At 37.2% G+C, this 7,935-nt stretch overlaps 1 non-coding gene across 1 annotated transcript; it reads right to left on the reverse strand.

Moving 5' to 3' along the window:
* Positions 1 to 359: 359 nt before the first annotated feature.
* LOC112760180 (small nucleolar RNA R71) lies at positions 360 to 467 on the reverse strand. Its single transcript, XR_003180632.1, has one exon. It is a non-coding gene; the product is annotated as a small nucleolar RNA R71 (small nucleolar RNA).
* Between the last annotated feature and the right edge of the window lie 7,468 nt (positions 468 to 7,935).

Consider the following 7,935-nt stretch of genomic DNA (forward strand, 5'->3'; position numbering starts at 1 on the left):
ATTGAAAACAAAAGAAAAATGCTAGTGAAACTAGGCTAAGATGACTTGTCATCAGCAGCCGAACCCAACAACAATGCAAGGAGAATGCTTGGTGGCTTTACTGCACCTAATTCCAATTTACATGGAAGAAGCATCTCCATTCCGCCATTGGAGCAAACAACTTTGAGCTGAAACCTCAATTAGTTTCTCTGATGCAGCAGAACTGCAAGTTTCATGGACTTCCATCTGAAGATCCTTTTCAGTTCTTAACTGAATTCTTGCAGATATGTGATACTGTTAAGACTAATGGAGTAGATCCTGAAGTCTACAGGCTCATGCTTTTTCCTTTAGCCAAGTTCTTTCCTCCTCAAAAGCTAAGCAAGCTTAGAGTGGATATTCAAACCTTCAGACAGAAAGAAGGTGAATCCCTCTATGAAGCATGGGAAAGATACAAACAGTTGACCAAAAAGTGTCCTTCTGACATGCTTTCAGAATGGACCATCCTAGATATATTCTATAATGGTTTATCTGAGTTATCAAAGATGTCATTGGATACTTCTGCAGGTGGATACATTCACCTAAAGAAAATGCCTGCAGAAGCTCAAGAACTCATTGACATGGTTGCTAATAACCAGTTCATGTACACTTCTGAAAGGAATCCTGTGAATAATGGGACGCCTATGAAGAAGGGAGTTCTTGAAATTGATACTCTGAATGCCATATTGGCTCAGAACAAAATATTGACTCAGCAAGTCAATATGATTTCTCAGATTCTGAATGGAATGCAAGCTGCATCCAGCAGTACTCAAGAGGCATCTTCTGAAGAAGAAGCTTATGATCCTGAGAACCCTGCAATAGCAGAGGTGAATTACTTAGGTGAACCTTATGGTAACACCTATAATTCATCATGGAGAAATCATCCAAATTTCTCATGGAAGGATCAAAAGCCTCAACAAGGCTTTAATAATGGTGGAAGAAACAGGTTTAACAATAAGAAGTACATGAGTTTTGAATTTATCCTTGAACTTAGCTTAATTATATTGATCTGGTGACAATGCGTCTTGTTTTCTGAATGTATGCTTGAACAGTGCATATGTCTTTTGAAGTTGTTGTTTAAGAATGTTAAATATGTTGGCTCTTGAAAGAATGATGACTAGAAAACATGTTATTTGATAATCTGAAAAATCATAAAAATGATTCTTGAAGCAAGAAAAAGCAGCAAAGAACAAAGCTTGCAAAAAAAAAAAAAATAGGCGAAAAAAAAAATAGAAAGAAAAAGAAAAAGCAAGCAGAAAAAGCCAAAGGCTCTTAAAACCAAGAGGCAAGAGCAAAAAGCCAATAGCCCTTAAAACCAAAAGGCAAGGGTAATAAAAAGGATCCCAAGGCTTTGAGCATCAGTGGATAGGAGGGCCTAATGGAATAAAATCCTGGCCTAAGCGGCTAAACCAAGCTATCCCCAACCATGTGCTTGTGGCGTGAAGGTGTCAAGTGAAAACTTGAGACTGGGCAGTTAAAGTCAAGGTCCAAAGCAAAAAAAGAGTGTGCTTAAGAACCCTGGACACCTCTAATTGGGAACTTTAGCAAAGCTGAGTCACAATCTGAAAAGGTTCACCCAATTATGTGTCTGTGGCATTTATGTATCCGGTGGTAATACTGGAAAACAAAGTGCTTAGGGCCACGGCCAAGACTCATAAAATAGCTGTGTTCAAGAATCATCATACTGAACTAGGAGAATCAATAACACTATCTGAACTCTGAGTTCCTATAGATGCCAATCATTCTGAACCTCAATGGATAAAGTGAGATGCCAAAACTATTCAAGAGGCAAAAAGCTATAAGTCTCGCTCATATGATTGAAGCTCTGTTTCATTGATAGTTTGGAATTTATAGTATATTCTCTTCTTTTTATCCTATTTGATTTTGAGTTGCTTGGGGACAAGCAACAATTTAAGTTTGGTGTTGTGATGAGCGGATAATTTATACGCTTTTTGACATTGTTTTTAGTATATTTTTAGTAGAATCTGGTTACTTTTAGGGATGTTTTCATTAGTTTTCATGTTAAATTCACATTTCTGGACTTTACTATGAGTTTGTGTGTTTTTCTGTGATTTCAGGTATTTTCTGGCTGAAATTGAGGGACTTGAGCAAAAATCAGATTCAGAGGTTGAAGAAGGACTGCTGATGCTGTGGGATTCTGACCTCCCTGCACTCAAAGTGGATTTTCTGGAGCTACAGAACTCAAAATGGTGCGCTTCCAATTGCATTGGAAAGTAGACATCCAGGGATTTCCAGAAATATATAATAGTCTATACTTTGGCCAAGAATAGACGACGCAAACTGGCGTTCAACGCCAGCTCTCTGCCCAATTCTGGCGTCCAGCGCCAGAAAAGGATCCAAAACCAGAATTGAACGCCCAAACTGGCACAAATACTGGCGTTCAACTCCAAGAAGGACCTCTACATGTGCAACACTTAAGCTCAGCCCAAGCACACACCAAGTGGACCCCGGAAGTGGATTTATGCATCAATTACTTATTTCTGTAAACCCTAGTGACTAGTTTATTATAAATAGGACCTTTTACTATTGTATTAGACATCTTTGAATCTTTGGATCATCTTTGGACGCCTGGTTCTTAGATCAGAGGGGCTGGCCATTCGGCCATGCCTGGACCTTTTACTTATGTATTTTTAACGGTAGAGTTTCTACACTCCATAGATTAAGGTGTGGAGCTCTGCTGTTCCTCAAAGATTAATGCAAAGTACTACTGTTTTCTATTCAATTCATCTTATTTCGATTCTAAGATATTCATTCGCTCTTCAACCTGAATGTGATGAACATGACAATCATCATCATTCCCTATGAACGCGTGCCTGACAACCACTTCCGTTCTACCTTTGACTGAATGAGTATCTCTTAGATCTCTTAATCAGAATCTTCGTGGTGTAAGCTAGAATGATGGCGGCATTCAAGAGAATCCGGAAAGTCTAAACCTTGTCTGTGGTATTCCGAGTAGGATTCAATGACTGAATGACTGTGACGAGCTTCAAACTCGCGATTGCTGGGCGTAGTGACAGACGCAAAAGGATAGTAAATCCTATTCCAGTATGATCGGAAACCGAAAGATGAATAGCCGTGCCGTGATAGGGTGCGTTGACCATGTTCACTGAGAGGATAGGATGTAACCATTGACAAGGGTGATGCCTCCAGACGATTAGTCGTGCCGTGACAGGGCATTTGGATCATTTTCCCGAGACAAGACCGAAAGTAGCCGTTGACAATGGTGATGCATTACATAAAGCCAGCCATGGAAAGGAGTAAGACTGATTGGATGAAGATTACAGGAAAGCAGAGGTTGAGAGGAACGAAAGCATCTATATTCGCTTATCTGAAATTCTCACCAATGATTTACATAAGTATTTCTATCCCTATTTCATTAATTATTTTCGAAAACCCCATTACTATTTTATATCCGCCTGACTGAGATTTACAAGGTGACCATAGCTTGCTTCATACCGACAATCTCCGTGGGATTTGACCCTTACTCACGTAAGGTATTACTTGGACGACCCAATGCACTTGCTGGTTAGTTGTGCGAAGTTGTGAACCATGGTATTGGCATCATGTTTTTGGCATCACAATTTCTGCGCACCAGTAAGCCCGTAGTAGAATATGTCTAACTACACCCATTCTGAAAACATTTCAGAGGGGCTTTTTTTAGCATCTCTTTGTACCTCTCTGATGAGCGGATAATTTATACGCTTTTTGACATTGTTTTTAGTATGTTTTTATTAGGATCTAGTTACTTTTAGGGATGTTTTCATTAGTTTTTATGTTAAATTCACATTTCTGGACTTTACTATGAGTTTGTGTGTTTTTCTGTGATTTCAGGTATTTTCTGGCTGAAATTGAGGGACTTGAGCAAAAATCTGATTCAGAGGTTGAAGAAGGACTGCTGATGTTGTTGGATTCTGACCTCCCTGCACTCAAAGTGGATTTTCAGGAGCTACAGACCTCGAAATGGCGCGATTCCAATTGCGTTAGAAAGTAGACATTCAGGGCTTTCCAGAAATATATAATAGTCCATACTTTGGCCAAGAATAGACAATGTAAACTGGCGTTCAACGCTAGCTTTCTACCCAAATCTGGCGTCCAGCGCCAGAAAAGGAGCCAAAACCAGAGTTGAACGCCCAAACTGGCACAAAAGCTGGCGTTCAACTCCAAGAAGGACCTCTACACGTGCAACACTCAGGCTCAGCCCAAACACACACCAAGTGGGCCCAGGAAGTGGATTTATACATCAATTACTTACTCATGTAAACCCTAGTAGCTAGTTTATTATAAATAGGACCTTTTACTATTGTATTAGGCATCTTTTGATCACCTTAGGATCTTAGGAACATCTGGGAATGCATAGTTCTTAGACCATGGGGGCTGGCCTCTCGACCATGCCTGGACCTTTCACTTATGTATTTTCAACGGTAGAGTTTCTACACTCCATAGATTAAGGTGTGGAGCTCTGCTGTTCCTCAATGATTAATGCAAAGTACTACTGTTTTCCATTCAATTCATCTTATTTCGCTTCTAAGATATCCATTCGCACGCAAGAACGTGATGAAGGTGATGATTATGTGTGACGCTCATCATCCTTCTCCCTTATGAACGCGTGCCTGACAAACACTTATGTTCTACATGAAATAAGCTAGAATGAATATCTCTTAGATCTCCTAACCGAAATCTTTGTGGCGTAAGCTAGAATGATGGCGGAATTCAAGAGAATCCGGAAGGTCTAAACCTTGTCTGTGGTATTCCGAGTAGGATTCGATGAATGAATGACTGTGACGAGCTCCAAACTCGCGATTGCAGGGCGTTAGTGACAGACGTAAAAGGATAGTAAATCCTATTCCAGCATGATCGAGAACCGACAGATGAATAGCCGTGCCGTGACAGGGTGCGTGAGCATATTATTCACTGAGAGGATAAGATGAAGCCATTGGCAAGGGTGATGCCTCCAGACGATTAGCCGTGCCGTGACAGGGCATTGGATCATTTTCCTGAGAGATGACCGAAAGTAGCCATTGACACTGGTGATGTATCACATAAAGCCAGCCATGGAAAGGAGTGAGACTGATTGGATGAAGATAGCAGGAAAGCAGAGGTTCAGAGGAACGAAAAGCATCTCCATTCGCTTATCTGAAATTCCTACCAAAGATTTACATAAGTATCTCTATCTCTATTCTATTATTTATTATTCGAAAACTCCATGACTATTTTATATCCACCTGACTGAGATTTGCAAGGTGACCATAGCTTGCTTCATACCAACAATCTCCGTGGGATTCGACCCTTACTCACGTAAGGTATTACTTGGACGACCCAGTGCACTTGCTGGTTAGTTGTATCGAAGTTGTGACAAATTATTAATGTGTAATCACGATTACGCGTACCAAGTTGCTCACGTGCCAGGAATAGTTTGAGCCTGGACATCACAATTTCGTGCACCAAGTTTTTGGCGCCGTTGCCGGGGATTGTTTGAGTTTGGACAACTGACGGTTCATCTTGTTGTTCAGATTAGGTAATTTTCTTTTTATTTTATTTTCAAAAATTTTTCAAAAATATTTCTAAAATTTTCTCCTTTGTTTTCGAAAAAAAAAATTTTCCTTTATTTTCAAAAAATAAAAATAAAAATGTTTTCAAAAATTTTTATTCAAAATTTTTAAGAATGAATTCTAGTGTTTCATGAAGCATGTTGAAGCCTGGCTGGCTGTAAAGCCATGTCTATTCCTTTGGGAATGAGTATGTCAGGCATGTCATATCTGAATTACATGCAAAAGCTTGGCTGGGCATTGGCCATGTCTAGTGTTTTGGACTGGAGCTTTCATTGAAGGCTTGGCTGGCTAGTGAGCCATGTCTAATTCCTAGACTGAAGCTTTAGACTAAGAATGCAAGATTCCTGGAAGTCATTTTAAAAATTTTGGAATCCTTATTTTCCTTTTTCAATTAATTTTCGAAAAATACCAAAAAAAAATTAGAAAATCATAAAAATCAAAAAATATTTTTTGTGTTTCTTGTTTGAGTCTTGAGTCATGTTATAAGGTTGGTGTCAATTGCATGTGCATCCTGCATTTTTCGAAAATTTCATGCATTCATAGTGTTCTTCATGATCTTCAAGTTGTTCTTGGTAAGTCTTCTTGTTTGATCTTGATGATTTTTTATTTTGTGTCTTTTCATGTTTATCATATGCATTCTTGAATTCTTAGTGTCTAAGCATTAAAGAATTCTAAGTTTGGTGTCTTGCATGTTTTCTTTGCATTAAAAACTTTTCAAAAATATGTTCTTGATGTTCATCATGACATTCAAAGTGTTCTTGGTGTTCATCTTGACATTCATAGCATTCTTGCATGCATTCATTGTTTTGATCTAAAAATTTCATGCATTGCATCTTTTTAGTGTTTTTCTCTTGCATCATAAAAATTCAAAAATAAAAAAAATATCCTTCCCTTTTTCTCTCATCAAATTCGAAAATTTGGATTGACTTTTTCAAAAATTTTTAAAATCAAATTGTTTCTCATGAGTCAAATCAAATTTTCAGTTTGAAAATCTTATCTTTTTCAAAATCTTTTTCAAAAATCAAATTTTTTTCAAAATTCTAAGTTATTTTCGAAAATTCCAAAAATATTTTTCAAAAATCTTTTTCTTATTTTTAGACCAAATTTTCGAAAATAACATAATCAATTAATGTTTTGATTCAAAAAATTTGAAGTTTGTTACTTGCTTGTTAAGAAAGATTCAAACTTTAAGTTCTAGAATCATATCTTGTGATTTCTTATGAATGAAGTCATTAATTGAGATTTTAAAAATCAAATCTTTTTCAAAAACTAAATTCTATCATATCTTTTCAAAAAATATCTTCTCATCTTATCTTTTTCAAATATCTTTTCAAAATATCTTTTCTAACTTCCTAACTTCTTATCTTTTCAAAATTTGTTTCAACTAACTAACTAACTTTTTGTTTGTTTCTTAACTTTTTAAAAAATACCTAACTAACTCTCTCTCTCTAATTTTCGAAAATATCTTCCCTCTTTTTCAAAAATTTCTTTTTAATTAACTAATTATTCTTATTTTTATTTTTAATTTCAAAAAAAAAATTTTCGAAAATTAGTAACATTTTTTCAAAAACCATTTTCGAAAATCACTAACTCTTTTTCTAAAATATTTTCGAAAATTCTCCCTCTCCCATCTCATTCTATTTATTCATTCATATCCTAACATCTCATCTCACATCTCTGCCATCCTCACAGTTGTGTTTCTTTCTTTACATCACACTCTTTGTCCCCCTCTTTTCTTTCACTCACAAAGAAATCCCTATACTGTGGTATAAAGGATTTCTATTATTATTATTTTTCTGTGCCCTCTTTTTGTCATATGAGCAGGAGCAAGGATAAGAACATTCTTGTGGAAGCAGATCCAGAACCTGAAAGGACTCTAAAAAGGAAACTAAGAGAAGCTAAAATACAACAATCCAGAGATAACCTTTCAAAAATTTTCGAACAGGCAGAGGAGATGGCAGCCGAAAATAATAATAATGTAAGGAAGATGCTTGGTGACTTTACTGCACCTAATTCCAATTTACATGGAAGAAGCATCTCCATTCCTGCCATTAGAGCAAACAACTTTGAGCTGAAACCTCAATTAGTTTCTCTGATGCAGCAGAACTGCAAGTTTCATGGACTTCCATCTGAAGATCCTTTTCAGTTCTTAACTGAATTCTTGCAGATATGTGATACTGTTAAGACTAATGGAGTAGATCCTGAAGTCTACAGGCTCATGCTTTTCCCTTTTGCTGTAAGAGACAAAGCTAGATTATGGTTGGATTCTCAACCCAAAGACAGCCTGAACTCTTGGGATAAGCTGGTCATGGCTTTCTTAGCCAAGTACTTTCCTCCTCAAAAGCTAAGC

This window comes from Arachis hypogaea, chromosome 16 (genome assembly GCF_003086295.3).
Source record: "Arachis hypogaea cultivar Tifrunner chromosome 16, arahy.Tifrunner.gnm2.J5K5, whole genome shotgun sequence".
Lineage (NCBI taxonomy): Eukaryota > Viridiplantae > Streptophyta > Magnoliopsida > Fabales > Fabaceae > Arachis > Arachis hypogaea.